Here is a 15838-nt window from a genome sequence, read left to right as displayed (position 1 = left end):
CTACTTTTACTTCTTTCTAGCAGTTATTCTCCAGGTGCTTCTCTTTTTTCAACAAATTCTAACTTTATTTCCCAGATTTCTTCACATGAAATCATAAGGCTACAGCAATTATTTATGAAGAATGTCGAAAAAATACCTTAATAGCATTGTAGAGTTTAAAGGTCTTCAATACATAACCTATCCATGGGCAATACTAAGTACTTTACTAGAATGATGTGTAAATAAAGAACAAATGAAAATTCACGCTGTGAGTTTGTTGTCTGTGAGTATATTTTCAATATACTCAAACTAATTCATACTCAGTTCTTTAAACTAAGATGTTGTCCTTCTACCAGAAAGCTGATCATCCACATGACTTTTAATAAGATGAGATGAGAAGTAATGATTATATGTGGACACAATTTTTTTCTCCAAAAAAATTCTTTACTAGACCTATATAGATACATATAACATTTTATTAAATTAACAATGTTAATAGCTGAAGAGACATTTGTTGGATGGCCTTTCCTCCTCCTCTTTCCATAAATTCTCAGCTGTGTCGTTTGAGTAGAATTGCCCTCATACCCCACTGAAGGAGTGAGACTTGACTTAAGCTCAGTTGCTGTGTTCCATCCCTTTGGGATTTGCTGTGGATGAACACATGTTGCAATTTGAAAAAGAAGCTGACTCTTTCTTCTTTGGGAGCTACCAGAGGAGACAGTTTCTTTATCTGCATGGTGTGCTCTGGGTTTAAGGTCTGAACTGCTGCAGCTATGATTCTGCCAGGTGGGGAGTGGGCCTAGAGGGGATGACCACACACAAAGGGAGCCAATGCTGCATAGAACTGCAGAGAAAGAACGCCCGAGCTTAACAATCTGGAAAGGTCTGGATGAAGCCTCTTCTGAAGCTAAATATACTATGATTTATTACATTAATCAATATTTTACTAGGTTTCTTCAAACTGTCTGCATTATGCTTTCCATTTTTGGTGACTAAAGCGTGCTAATGGATGCAACCTTCCAGATATCTAAGAATCTTTATTCAAATAAAAAATAATAATTTAGCCAAGGTACTTTGTGGAGTTCCTCAGCTGCTCCTTAAAGAAGTTTGAGAGTCAATCATTTAACAAGTATTTGTTGAACACATACTATGTGACAACCACCCTGTCTTCAAAAAGAGTATCTCCATTTTTACCTGTATTTGCTTTGTCCACATACTTATTTTGAAGAAACTATTATGCATTAAATATCTAAACTACTGATTTAGTGTAACATACTCATCTTGAAGATTACAAAATTGATCTATCTAAACTCTCACAGTACATTTCAGAATTAAAAAGAAATTCCTGTTTTTTTGATCCACTGTCCAATGGCCTTTCATTACGCTCTACAGCCTCCCTCACATTGACTGTTACCACCTTTGCTAATAACTATGATATCATCACTTTTCTCAGGCTTTAATTATCTAAATCACTTTGGTCTGCAAAAATTGAATCTGAAAGCTAACAAGAAATGACTTTCCTATGAAATTTCTAGCACTTCCTATTTTCAGACAGGCTAGAAATACCCTGTGAACAGCCTTTCTCATAAGATTTGGCATCTGCCTCTGCTATGATCAGAAATAAGAATTATAGAGGTTGGAGAAAATCAACTACAAAAATATACCTGAAAAATCTTAGGTCTACATACACATGGGCACTTTTAAATATCATACCCAGACCCTGATATTGCCCACGCTGTCTTGATTTTTCCTATAAACGAAATATTTATCCTGACTTGTCTTGTTTTCACAGTAGTCATTTGTTTATGTGTGATAACACTAATTTCAGAATTGAGATGAAAACTTTTTGTTTTTAAAAATCAGACTCAGGAATGATTGTTGACTGACCATCTTCTAAAGTCTATAGCCTTTCTCCCAAAGAAAGCCACAGGGTCTTCCTGGAAATACCTCTGTGTTTCTTTGTGTCCCAATAAGTAATAATTCAAGTGATTCCTGAGAGGATCCAAGTAGACAATAATGACATAATATTAGTTCTTCAGAAACATAATTTCCTTCTGTACTGGCATAGTAGGGCTCAGATGTATTAATATTTTAACTGCAATCCTGGGAGTATTCATTATACTAAACCTCTCTGTTGTGATTAGTTATGTGTTCTGTTGCATTAACATGCTTTTCATTAATTGTGTGTAATATTAATGCTCTTGAAACCATATATGATTTTCATGTGCAAATAAACCCTGACTAATCTTGTTTTCCATTACTGGCTGCTTTCTTTGGTAGCTATATGACTTCTTGGGGCTGAGGAGCTGGCCTGTCCACCTGTCTGTCTAATCAGTATGCTCATCCATTATGGATCAACAACATACAAAATGTATTTTGACCTGAAAACTCATTCAAATACATTATTTTAATTTTGAGCAAGTAGTGAGGGTGGCAACTTCCCAGTCTAATTTTAAAGATTGTTTTTGGGGATTGGCCTTTAAGGAGAGTAACTTCCAAATTTTTTATATGAATGGAGTGTTGGGAAAATCAACTGAATGAATAAGTAGAAACAGATGTATTTAAAAAGGAAAAAGGAAGCACGTACTGAAGAATGAGATACCCAATTTTAACAAGGAAAAAGGCCATTTCTCTTTCTAATTCTTAACTTTCTAATACTTCACATCGCTATCTAATATAGGAGATTCTGGATAAGGTATATAGACAGGAAGATAGATACTAACATATGTGTGTATATATTTAACTATGAGACATTGTTAATAAACAAATAACATCAAAAAGTTCATCTAAGTCAGGAAACAAATAGTCAGCAGATTTAAAAATTTATCAGAGTTAAAAGTCTACAGAGGCATAAAAATGTATTTTACAATGACAAGTATTTATTGAATCAATTCTAATTACTTTGATCCTGTCCTTTAGCCATTATTACTCTACCAGAAAATTATTACCATTGTTGTTTATAACATTTAGATAATGGGTAGGATGTCACAAGGTATTGAATTTGTTCAATTGAGTCTTTTCTAACAATACACACTTAAATACATCCACTCTGGAAATTTTACAGTTGTTACTGATATAATAAAAAATGAACACTGCTCAGGGTTTCATTAATTGTGAAATTATGTCAATAATTTGTTCTATGGTATGGGGACCATCAGTGATTCTGTACAATGTGCTAAGCTAAGCAGTGTATCTTAGTTTTTTGTTTTTAAATCTTCAAAATACAAATTAATTTCACTCATTGGCTTCACCTGACTTATTTAAAAAGCACAACCGTAGCCAAATCCTATTTTACGAGTTGATATGCCTTTTCATTGGTGGCAAAGAGTGAGAAGTTCTGTCCTGATACCTCAGGGGACGCTGATTAGCAGCTAGCTACGTGGTAAATGATCCAGGGTTTCTGAGTGAAGGTCATTGTCCTCTTTTGCACATTCCTCATCTTTTACAGGTCTTTATTTCTATGTTTTCAACACACTGGGAGACACAACTATCCCAAAGAATGACTTGACAGGAACGCTTTGCTACAACCAGGTAGCTTGAGGGCTTCAGCTAATTTTGATTGTCAAGAGGCTTATTTTCAGGGTTCAAGTGCAACACAAGATTCAGGAGTCTAGAGCTTATATCTATTCCTTCTGTTGGTCCTAGAATCATAGCGTGGCAAATCTTAGCTTCCCTTACCTCCACCCCACTCAGATCCTTTTCTTCCCCATGAAGTACCTAGCACCTATGAAAAAAGCTGTAGACTCCCCATTTGCTTAATTCAAAGAAGTTAATCGATCTCCTCCATTTCTGAAAGCAGGAAACCTAATCCTATCTTGCAAAGAATAAACGCCAACTAACCTCCATGCCTTTGGGCTCAACCGGAACTAGAGTCTCTATGAATGAAGCACATGCCAATTTTGCTTATAATTTTCCTATTCAAAAACATATTTGTGCTGAATACATGATGTGATGTTTGCTCAGTAATTAACTCCAGGGAATTTCAAGTTCTTGGGGAGATTGTAATGGGTGAGCAGTTCACACAATATCCACTGTCTCCCTAGCAAGTTTAAGTGAACCAAATTTCTCATTTGAATCTGCCTTCTGAGAGTTCTTTCGGGGGGACTACAATTCCTTTGTTCTTCTTCCTATGTGAAGTAGACAATTAGACCTAACCTTTATAAATTTTAGAAAATAAAAATTGCATTTGAGTAGAGAAATCATTTTGCTAGGCTTTTTATGCTTTCTAATTTAATTATTCACATTAATCCTCTGTACATTTCTAATATACTTATGCAATTCCTTAAGATTGTCCCATTGTCCAAAATAATATCTATATATTTTGGTGGATGTTTTACTAATGTCTGTTTATTATCACCCTAAAAAAATTTGTCATGATTCAGTTTAATTTAATTTAATTCAAATTCTCCTGAGACTACTTATGTAAAAGATTATCACATCTTTATTCTTCCTGACAAGTGGTTTATTATGCTTCTACAGTTTATCTATTACATACACTAGAGCATTTCGGAAGCAACAGAAACATTAAAACATTAAATACCTATTATAATTCTGGTTGAGTGTTGCTGGGTTTTTTCCTTTGGTTTGGTGGGTTTTGTTTGTTTGTTTGTTTGTTTTCTTTTTCTTTTCTGAAAGTGCAGCATAAGAGAAAAGAAAATTATTCCATCATTACTCATTTTAATTTTTATGTTTAGTTATATCTTTTTATCAGAATACTTAAAAACACTTTAAATCTATGTCTAATTTATGAAGAAGTTAAGTTGAAATGTAAAGCCACTGGGTTTTTCAACTACTTCCAGTTTTATTAGACAAACAATAGGGAGTTTTCATTTCCACTGCCTTTCACACCTTTATTTTCTGAGGCATGCATGAATCACCTCGGTTTGCTATAATAGTCTTTCTCAAGGAATTTGGAAATTTAATTAGGAAAAAGGAGTTCAGCAGCCACTGGAACAGGGCCCAGTTCTCTCTAGGACTTCAAATGGAGCTCCTGCTGAAGTGGTTCAGCAGAAGGACATGGGAAGTGAGCATGGGGTCTCTGGGCACTCAGGATCTGCTCTCTGTGCTCCCATTGAAGAACGAAAGCCCAAGGAGCCAATCTAGAGGAGGATTAAGGGTAGTGCTGTAGAACACAATTTGCTCATATCAATACCAGAAACATTTATACTACAACAATTAAGATTTCAGTAATGGCTCCGACTTCAGTTACATTTTAGGTTAGGGTTAGTGTTAGGAGTAGAGGTTGGGTCATAATTAGGTTTGAGTTAGGTTTAGAGTTAGTGTTAGCATTAGGGTTAGGGTCAAGATTAGATGTTAATGTTAAAGTTAGTGCTAGAATTAGGAATAAAGTTAGAGTTGAGATAAAGTTAGAATTAGAGTTAGGGTTCAGGGTAAAAAAAAATTTAAGATTTTGGTGGACCCATTTTTCACTAGCCATCTTGAGTATATTCCATTTAGATTCATGGTTTTGAAAATTACCTTTTCCTTGTGTACTTAACTTCTTGTGAAATTTAATTGCATATAGTGTAATAAATATGCTACACTGTTTCATGCCTCTTTATTCTTAGAAATTCTACTTGCTCTGCATGGAATAGAATCTCCACTCTTGCTTGCTCAATGAATTTCTACTAATTCTTTAGGAATCTTCTTCACACATTATATCTTCCCAAAGCCATCTCTAATTCCAGAGGGTTAATTATACTTGTACATGACTTTGAATCCCTATTGTATGTATTGCCAATATGTTTTTCATACTATATTCCCAGTACTTGTGTCTGTTTGCCTAAAATGGACTAAAAGCTTTTTGAAGAAATGATTCACATGTTTTCCACTTTTTTATGCTCATCTCCCAGTGTGAAATAAAGCCCAAATCCATTGTAAACATTTCCATGCTCTGGGCGTGTGATGATAAGAACTCATGAGAAGAATATGGAATGAAACTTCCAAAGCAGATTTGGCAGTAAAAGTTATACTTGCAGTTTTCCTAATAGTGCTCAAGCTGCTGGTTATGGGATGTTGGTTTGTTGTGACTACGAATATGTGAGGCCACTACAGGGAGGGCAAAGAAAGAGTAAACCCTGAAAAGGAGTGAGAAATATTGTGGTGGGAGAAAGTATTTCTGACATATGAGCCTTGGTCAAAACTCTTACTTGAGTGAGGTCGGAGACCATCAAAGCCTTGTCCCCATGATGCTGGCTAGAAACATCACATCACAAAAATCTCCTATGGCTCAGTGCCCCAGAACTTGTATTCATGTCACAGACACAGTGCCGGGGATCCTGGTATAAACTACACTTAGGACCCAGCTTTCCTGGCTTCCAGTGCACTGGATATTTTAGTCTCACTGTAGTGCCTCTTGATTATGAAACCTAAGCTTCTGTCTTTTCAGAACAACACAGAACAGTAATAGACCTCAGAAAGCAGAAAGAAAATTTTAAGGAGATTGATTGTATTGAATTTGAATTCAATTGATCTATATTGTTGTACAATCATAAATCCGTAGATTCAACCTAGTGGTTCATTTCAAAGTCAGTATTCTCTTCAAAGACCATGGATGTCATTTTTTTTATTAAAATTCCACTTTTGTGTTTTTATTAGAAATGCTCTCTTATTTATTTTGACAATACTGATATTAATTTCCTATTTCTTACTTTTGTATTTTAATAACTTTTCTGCAAAGGAAAATATTGTTTGAGTACAGAGATTATTTTACTTGGCATCCAGGACAATTAGTAGACAAAATTTCAAAACAAATTATTACTCCCACTGAGCTAGGTAAACAGTATTGCAAATAACTTCACTGAATTATCTGAAGGTGCAAAAAGCAAAGAAAACAGAGAGGCAGAGAGAGACAGAGGTAAAATATGAGGGAAAGGTGTATTAAAAACATAAACAAATCTATAAATGTATTAAAGAAGGACTGTATTTCTCTTTAGTTGAACATTAAACTTAATCACAGGTGTTACTTTTTTTTATACAAAATTACTTTCAATAATGATGCTATTTCTTGCCATTCTATAAAACACCGGGGTGCCAAAAAAATGGATAAAAATGGACACTTTGGTCAGCATTGCTCAAACAGTAGTTCGAAGTAATCAGAAGTGTCTGGACGCTGATGGTAACCACTTTGAGCACCTCTTGTAATTGCAGAAGTCAAACGTGACTCGTATTCATCTTTTGTTATTGGTAGATGTTGAGTATTACAATTTTAATAGTTTTCCTTGTTTAAAATGTGTATACATTTTTCTGGCACCCTCTGTGTAAGTAGAAATTACTTCATGTAAAAACATTTTCCCAACATTAAAGGACTTAGAAAATTGATTGGAGAAGGTTTATTACTAAATAAAGTAAAGATACTGTGTAAAATAATATGGTTGACTCTGAAAATATATTTTCCCTATAGATGCCTATATGACAAGGAAGTCACTAGTTTCATTGTGTGTGTGTGTGTGTGTGTGTGTGTGTGCGTGCTATGATTTGGGTATAGTGATACCAAAATGCAACATGTGCATGCACACACATGCACACACACACACCCACTTGCACTTCTCCTTTTATTAAAATAATAGTTTTCTTTTATCTTTCCTGTATTCCTTCTTTTTCCCAAGTTATCTTTTCATTTCATTTGCAAACATACAAAAACATGTTTGGTCAAATGTATATTAAAAAAACAAACAAACAACAAAAAAAACTGTGTGGGACAGTAGAGAGTAAATGCAAGAGGTTACAAGAGAATTAATTCCAGGTTATGACACATCATCAAAGTGGTGGAACAAAAACAAACCCACAATGAGTTCCAAAGGGCAGGCAGTATTCAATTACATCATTATGACTGACCTCTTCCTTGCCTATTTTTTATAGACGTATATATTACTTTCCTAGGGTGGCCGTAACAATTTAGCACAAACTGGGTGGCTTAAAATAACAGATATTGATTCTCATAGTTCTGGGGAACAGAAGTCTGAAATCAAGGTGCTGTCAGGGGTGCTATGCTCCCTCAGAAGACTCTAGGGGAGGATCCTTTCTTGCCTCTTCCAGTGCTCCTGGTGGTCATTGGCTTGTGGCCACATTACCCCAACCTCTGCCTTTGTCTTCACATCACCTTTTCCCCCTTGTGTTTGGGTGTGCTTTTCTTTCTCTTATGAGTGTACTCTAATTGAATTTAGGTCCCACCCTAATCCTGGATGATTTAAACTCAATCTTTACCTAACTACATCTGCAAAGACACTATTTCCAAATATAGTAGCATTCTGAGGTTCAAAATGGACATGAATTTTGGGGGAACAATATTCAAACCATTATATTGTGTGGAAAAAAGTGTCTGTAAAGGTGCCCCTTATAGTAGGTCCTGTCCACATGAGTGGCGTGGTGCTCACTGCTGCTCCTTTGGCCCCTCCCTCCAGGGCATCTTCTTCTTAGCCATCCTCCACTGCCAGCAAACCTAAGCTGTGGGAGTCAGTTCCTGGCAACCTGCATTTAAATATATCCTTGACCCAGGGTCTCTGCCCTCCTCTGTGCTTTGCTCTGGTCTCTCACATGTGCACACCTGGAAAAATGGACTCTTGTGCCCAGAAGAGCCCTGACTTGTACCATTCCCTCACCTTGCAAAGGAGCATCCAGGAGCAGGGGCAGGAAGCCTTTGCCTGAGGTTATGCTGTATCTGTCACACCCTCTGCACTCAAGCTAGTCCAGGGCTGGTGGCCTCATGTTGCTCTGTTGTGCACGTTCAGCTCTTCATTATAATATTCTTTCCTTTCTTCTTCCTTGCTCTTTTCCAAATCTGAACTCACCCCTCACAAAAATCTTTCCCCACTCATTTCTTATTTTGTCATCCTTGTCTTATATGAATTTTATCTGTTACTCTCTACATCCCCAAAACCCTGAATTGAAACATATCCCTAGTTTGTGTTTTAATTGCTGAGTGGTATTCTATGGTGTGGATGTACCATAGTTTGTTTGATCATCTACCCACTAAAGATGTCTGAATGGTTTCCAGTTTGAGTTATTGTGAATAAAGCTGCCATGAACATTTTTTTATGTGTGAACTTAAATTTTTATTTTTCTGGGATGAATACCCCATACTACAATTGCTGGGGCATATAGTAGTTTTATGCTTTATTATCCTTTTAATGTTTGTAGAATTTGAAGTGATATCCCCTCTTTCACACCTAATATTGACCAGTCTTATTTTTAACTTTATCGATTTTATGAATCTATTTAAAGCACTTTTTTTTTTCAGTTTTAAATAAACGGTTTTAGATTTACAGAAAAGTACAGAGGTGGCACTAAGTTCCTATTTATCCCTCACACTCATTTTCCCCTGTTAACGGCTTACGTCACTATTAACCAGACTTTGGGCCTTATTTGAATTGTTCTGGTTATCTATTAATGTCTGTTCCAGGATTCCATCCAGGATACCACATTACATTTAGTGATCATGTTTCCTTAGCTTTTTCTTGGCTGTGACAGTTGTCAGACTTTCCTTCTTTTTGATGACCTTGATGATGCTGAGAAATACTGGTCAGGTATTTTGTAGAATGTAACTCAACTGGAACTTATCTGATGTGTTCCTCATGTTTAGACTGGAGTTACAGATTTTGAGGATACAGAGGAGAAGTTTCCTTATCCCATATTATTAGGGTTACCTGCTATCAATGTGATTTATCACTGCTGATATTGACCTACATCACCCAGCCAAGGAAATGATTGCCAGGCTCTGCACTGGAATGTTTCTCCCTTGGAAAAATCACTCTTCTTCCCTTCCCATGCTGTATTCTTTGGCAGCAAGCTATTAACAAGTGCAGGTTACACTCAGGGTGAGGAGAAGAATTAAGCTCCTTCTGAAGGGTTTCATATGCTTTCAATTCTATTTCCACCTCACGTACCAGTGTCTAATACAAATAAAACTCTTTCTTATTCAATACTATAGTAATTTAAAATTTTGTCTAAGTGTTTATATGGAAATGATGTGTTTTCTGCCTTTTTATTGAAAATGTACATTTCATCTATGTCAGGGTTAAACAGATTTTTATCGGCTGGCTTAGGGACTTAATCACCATTTATCATTTTTTTTTCTTATGGGAAAATGCATCCTAAGAACTAATGACTCACTAACATACTTCACAAACAAAACACACTTACCAGTTAGAGACTATTCTGAAATATGGAAAGGAACCCAGGGTTCCCTCTACTTCTCTGAATCAAATCTAAACCTGTGTTCTCAGCTTTTGAGACACTTTATTTTAGAACCTAAATTGCATCCATTTTCTTTTCTTTTACTCAGCTTGTGTTGTTATGACAATTTGGAAATTAAAACATTGCGGCAGTTCAACCCTCCAAATTATTCTTACAATCATTTTTGTACTTATATTTCTTAACACTTGTCTGCTCCTTCCCCAGCTTACTTCCAAATTTTAAATTCCTTAGTCTTGCTCTAAATTTTATTTAATAGCCATTTTTGTTGATTTTTTAGCATTTCAGGAGTCTTTATGCTTTTGGAGATTTAGCCTTTTGATAGCCACTGAGTGGTATTATAGAACCATTATAGTTCTAATGGTTCCCAGAAGAGGTGCAGACTATTTGTCTGAGAAATCTTTTCCCAGAATATTTATCAAATGCCTGTTGATATGCCAGACACTGTGCTAGGGTCTGGGCACAGAGGATATACATGGAGGATTGATGACATATCATAAATTATAAAGAGTCTTATATAAGATTTCCCTTTAATTCTCTACTTTGCTGCCAGAATGGTCATTCTAAAATGCAAAACTAGTCATGTCACTTTTTAATTTTTTTTATTTTATTGAACAGTGAGTGTGTTTCCCCAGGGCCCATCAGCTCTAAGTCGTTGTCCTTCTAGTTGTGGAGGGCGTAGCTCAGCTCCAAGTCCAGTTGTCATTTTCAATCTTTAGTTGCAGGGGGCGCAGCCCACCATCCCATGCAGGAATTGAACCGGCAACCTTGTTGTTGAGAGCTTGCGCTCTAACCAACTGAACCATCAGGCCACCCCTCCGGGAGCTTAGCAGCAGCAGTTTGTTGTCTGCAATTTAGTTGTGGAGGGCGCAGCTCACTGGCCCATGTGGGAACTGATCCTTCAACCCTGTTGTTTACAGTTTGCACTCTAACCATCTGAACCACCCGGCTGACTATCACTTTAATTGTAAATGCGTCAAGAGTCTCTATAGTTTTTTTGGGGAAAACCTCATTAATTCTCTTAATTTATTCTATAAGAATTGTGATACTGGGCAGTCTTTCAAAGTCTCATTTCTCTCTCTCTCTCTCTCTCTCTCTCTCTCTCTCTCTCTCTCTCTCTCTCTCTCAAAAGGCCTGTCTGGGTTCTTTTACAAATGTGTCATGAAGTCTTAAGGCAATTGTCTTTGAAAATTATAGGTTATAACATAATTTTATTTCCTCTTGGATGTAAACTTTTTTATTTCATTTTTTATATATTAAATTAAAAAGCTAATATTCTAGTCATTTAAATGGAAGCCTTAAGAATGGATAGGAGTTAGTTATGAATATAGGTCTTGGGGTGAGGTGAGGGCAAGTGTAGTCCAAATGTCTGGAGAAGAGAGGAAATTTCCCCACATCGGGCTTTGTGCAATGAAGGGTGTCCTGACACATAGAAAGGGGTTGCTGCCCAGTAAACAAGAGCAAATATCTGCAACATGATGGGTTCCTAACAACACTTAGAAAAGTCCTGGAAGTTAGTTCTGCACTAATTTGAAATGACTGGAGCTCTATAATCTTCTCAGAAGTATGGTTGATACTTTAAGTGAAAAATCTGACATTTGATAGCTTTCTAGATGGACTTCAAAGAAAGGTTCTCAGACATTCGCATATACCACAGGCTGATTTACCAAGGCAGCTGTCTCAGTAGCACTCAGTTACTTTGATAATATAGATTAGCTTTTTTTTTTCAAGAGAAGCTTTTATTAGTGAACAAAAATATAACAGAGAGTATAAATATGGATAACTACCCCCTCTTAGTCTACTCAAGTTGTTATAACAAAATACTATAGATTAGGGGGACACAAATATTCAGTCCATAACACACCACAAGTAGAATCCTTAATCCTTTATTTACCTCTAGTTTTTCAGGGTCAAATAAACTGAGATAATATTGAATATTAATATTAAATATTGAATAGGAATTTAGTTTTACTCTCTCTCTACCTCTCCATTGAGTCCACATACTCTCTCTAAACTTAGATTATAAGAAAATGAAAACATACTCTAGGTGGACCCTAACAAACTCTGCTTTCCACCCTCCAAACTCACCTGATATGAATCTTTTGGGAAAACGTTAGCATTAGTGCGTATTAGGATGTGGCTTATGTGTTGGGGCCTACTGGATAAGCTCGGGATAGTGAGAGGTGTGTGAGCTCTCTGCAGAATGGGGAGGTTACAGTGTTCTCCTCCTTAGTTGTCACAGTGTAAGGGGAAAACTTAAATGGGAAATCAAGATTGATCAAGGGCCTGAGGTAGACAGGCGAGAGAGCCAGGCCTCTCTCTTGGCCTAGATGGAGGGTCTAAAGTGTCTAAGTAAGTTGAAAAGAAGACCCCTACTCAGAATGAAGGAGACTAAGCTGGAGGAGAAGGATCTCATGAAGGAAGATTTGAAGTGAAGGCTTGAAGAAAATGAAACAAGCCTTATGGATACATGGAGAAGAGCATCCCAGAAAGAAAGAATAGTACATGCAAAGACTTCCTGGTGTGTTTGAGAAATTATAAGGAGACAGTGTATCTGGAATGGAAAGGGGAAGTGGGAGAATAGTAGGAAACAGGGTTAGAGGGAAACTGGTTGCCTGGGAATCAGATTATATAGGGTCTTGCAGGTCAATATGGAAACTTTCCTTATTATTTGGTGTAAGATAAGCTATTTGACAAATATGAGTCAGGGCTAGTTTCATGCGTGTGTGACCTGTTCAGGTACCCAGAGCTTCATGCTTAGAAGGGCCTCAAACTTGAATGTGCTATAGTCGCCATCTTTTAATCTTTGCATTTGTGTTTTATAAGTGAAGTCCAATGGGACAATGGAGCATGTGCCAAGGACTTGGAACTTCAGCTCACAAGTGGTCCTGCTTCCCACCTCCCTGCCTCCTTAGGATGAATTCTGTGCTACCCACTCACCACCTCCTGGTGTTCCAGCCCTGCCTGGCCTTCTCGTCCACACTTTCACCCATTTTCACTGTTGCCCTCCACCCCCAGTGAAGGGCTGGGCACAGACGTGAGGAATGTTGGGGTCAGGCATATACCCCATGGTATTTCAGAGTGAGATAATGTGGTGGCCCTCCCCTTCTTGGTCTGGCAGCACCAGGTGTATTCAGCAAGGCCCTCACCCACTCAGGATCCAGCACATCCCAGTATGAAGGTTGCAATCTATTAGGGATTTCTTGTCCATTATGGGTTGGGACAGATATTCGTGGGAAAAGAGATTGGCTTTCCTGCCCCGGCCAGGGTCCTGCATTATCATTTTGTCCTGGGTCTCACAAATTACGTATCAAGTCCTGATGTGAGTAGATGAATAGCATGCTCAGGCTTCCTTTCCTAAAGGACCACGCTGATCACCATGTTGACTATGGGAGAAAAAGGGTGAAAACAGGAAGACCAGTAAGGAGGCAAGAATCCAGGTATGATATCATTGTGAATCAAATCAGGGTGGTATCAGGGAAGACAGTATAAAAAAATGGTCAGACAAAAACAGAATTTGAAGGTAGAGCCAAAAGTATTTTCTGTTGGATTAGATGTGGAATCTCAGAGAAAGAAGTAGTCAAGGAAAACTCCACTTTTTTTTTTGGCTTGAGAAACTAAAAAGATAAGGTTGCCATTAACTGAATTGAGAAGGAAGAGCAGATTTGGTGGTGGTAGTGGTGGGAGATCTAAAGTTTAGTTTCAGACTATTTAAATTTGTCAAATCTATTAGGCCTCCATGTATAGATGTTGAGAAAGCAGTTGGGTATATTCTGGGGTTCAGGGGAAATGTCCAGCCTGAATAAATAAATATAGGAGTCATCAGCATATAGGTGGTGTTTTAAAACAATAAGATTTGATGAAATTATTGAGGAAGCGAGAGTACACAGGAAAAGATTTAAGGACTGAGCTTATTTAAAGATAGAGGGAACGAGAAAAAATAAGCAGGCTTTGAGACAGGAAGAACCAAGAGTGAGTACTATAGTGAAAGCCAAGTGAGGAACGTGTTTCAATGAGCAGGGAGCGATCAACTAAGTAAAATGCTGCTAAACCTTTTAAGGTTCAAATAAGATGAGAACTGAGTTGTTTAGTAAAGTGGAGATAAATGGCTGCAGACTTGTAAGAGCAGTTTCAGTGGAGCAGTATTTGGTTTATTTGAGTGCCTTCAAGAGGATAGAAGAACAAGAATTGAAGAAAGCCACATTAGGCAACTCTGGAGGAATTTTGTTGTAAAAGGTTTCAGAGGAATGCAGTGGTGGCTACAAAGGGACATGAAATCAAAAGTTTTGTTTCATCTTGTTTTTGTTTTTTTTTAAAATAGTGGATAAATAGGAGCATGTTTGTAGGCTCATTGGGATAATCCAGCAGAGAGGGCAAATTGGTGATTGTGTAAACTAGTGTTGAATTGTGCTCTTGAGCAGTGAGAGGGAATGGGAGCTGGTGAACAAGTAGAATCCCTTTATAGAGGCAGGAGGCCGGGTATGAGAATACAAGTGCAGGTGGGCAGAGAGGGTGCTGAGAGCTTCTTGGGTTCTGTTCTGATTGCTTCATTTTTCTCAATGAAATGGGAAGCAGAGTCATTAGCTGACAGTAGCGATGGAGAAGGAGGTGTTTAAAGTTTGAGAAGGGAAGATAAGAAAAGAATGATAATTTAGAAGAGTAGAAAAGCAAATGGCCTAGGAAGACGAGGTGTGGTTGCTTAGCATTCCTAGGCTGCACTTTGGGTTTATGGTTATGGACCTAAAAGGAGCACAGTCAGCATAGCCTCACCTTTCTCCAGCCACAACCAGTTGCACAGGGTCAGACTTGAAGTTGGTGAGAAGCAGGGTTTAAGCAGGTTGATATATTTTTTTTTAAGTAAGAGGGAAAACAAAAGAAGATGTGTTTGACAGACTGTTAATGGTAGCACAAGATGGAATTGAAGCTGTGTAAGGACAAAGGTGAGGGCTAGAAGGGGTTAAGGTACATGAAAATGAGGTAGAATTGAGTCCAAGAGTACTTGAAGGAGTGAGCTAACTATTTAGGAGGGATTAATCACACAGTGGGATGCTTGAAATTGAGATTATGAAGCTATCTAGTAAGGATATGGTTTGGGTTATGACAATAGGAATGAATCTCTGAGATAGGACAGAAGACACTGTCATTGAAGGCGAGATCACAGTACTGATAGGCCAGGAATCTGTATTAAAAAACAACTGATTCTGATGCAGGGGTTCTAAGGACTGTGTTTTGAAGAAATCTCATTTTAGGGAAAGTGGCCTAGCTGAACATAAAGTTTTAGAGCTAAATCAGAAAACATGAGGGGGTGGAAGAAACATGAAGAATATTAACAGATGTTATGTATCTAGTGTTTGAATGTGCTGGACGTGGTGTCAAGCCGTTTACATGCCTCATTTTATTTATTCCTGGCAACAATATCGGGTGCCAGAGATTGTTATCGTTCTTATTTTACAAATGATAAACACGAGGGCCAGAAAGGTTAAATAACATGCCTAGCGACACCACTGTCTGAGTCTAAACTCTGAGCTCTTAGCTATTAGGTTAGGTGCAGTGTTTGTGATAGAACAAGGGATATTAAAATCCGTATCCTGAGATGTGAATAATAGCTTATGGGATTAGAGACTCTTGAGAACAATATTGTGTACAAAGCCCAGTAATATGCATTATT

The sequence above is a fragment of the Rhinolophus sinicus genome, chromosome 7 (assembly GCF_057876585.1).
Source record: "Rhinolophus sinicus isolate RSI-liver-muscle chromosome 7, RSI-T2T, whole genome shotgun sequence".
NCBI lineage: Eukaryota > Metazoa > Chordata > Mammalia > Chiroptera > Rhinolophidae > Rhinolophus > Rhinolophus sinicus.
The sequence above is the reverse complement of the archived record's forward strand: the minus strand, read 5'-3'. Positions refer to the sequence as shown.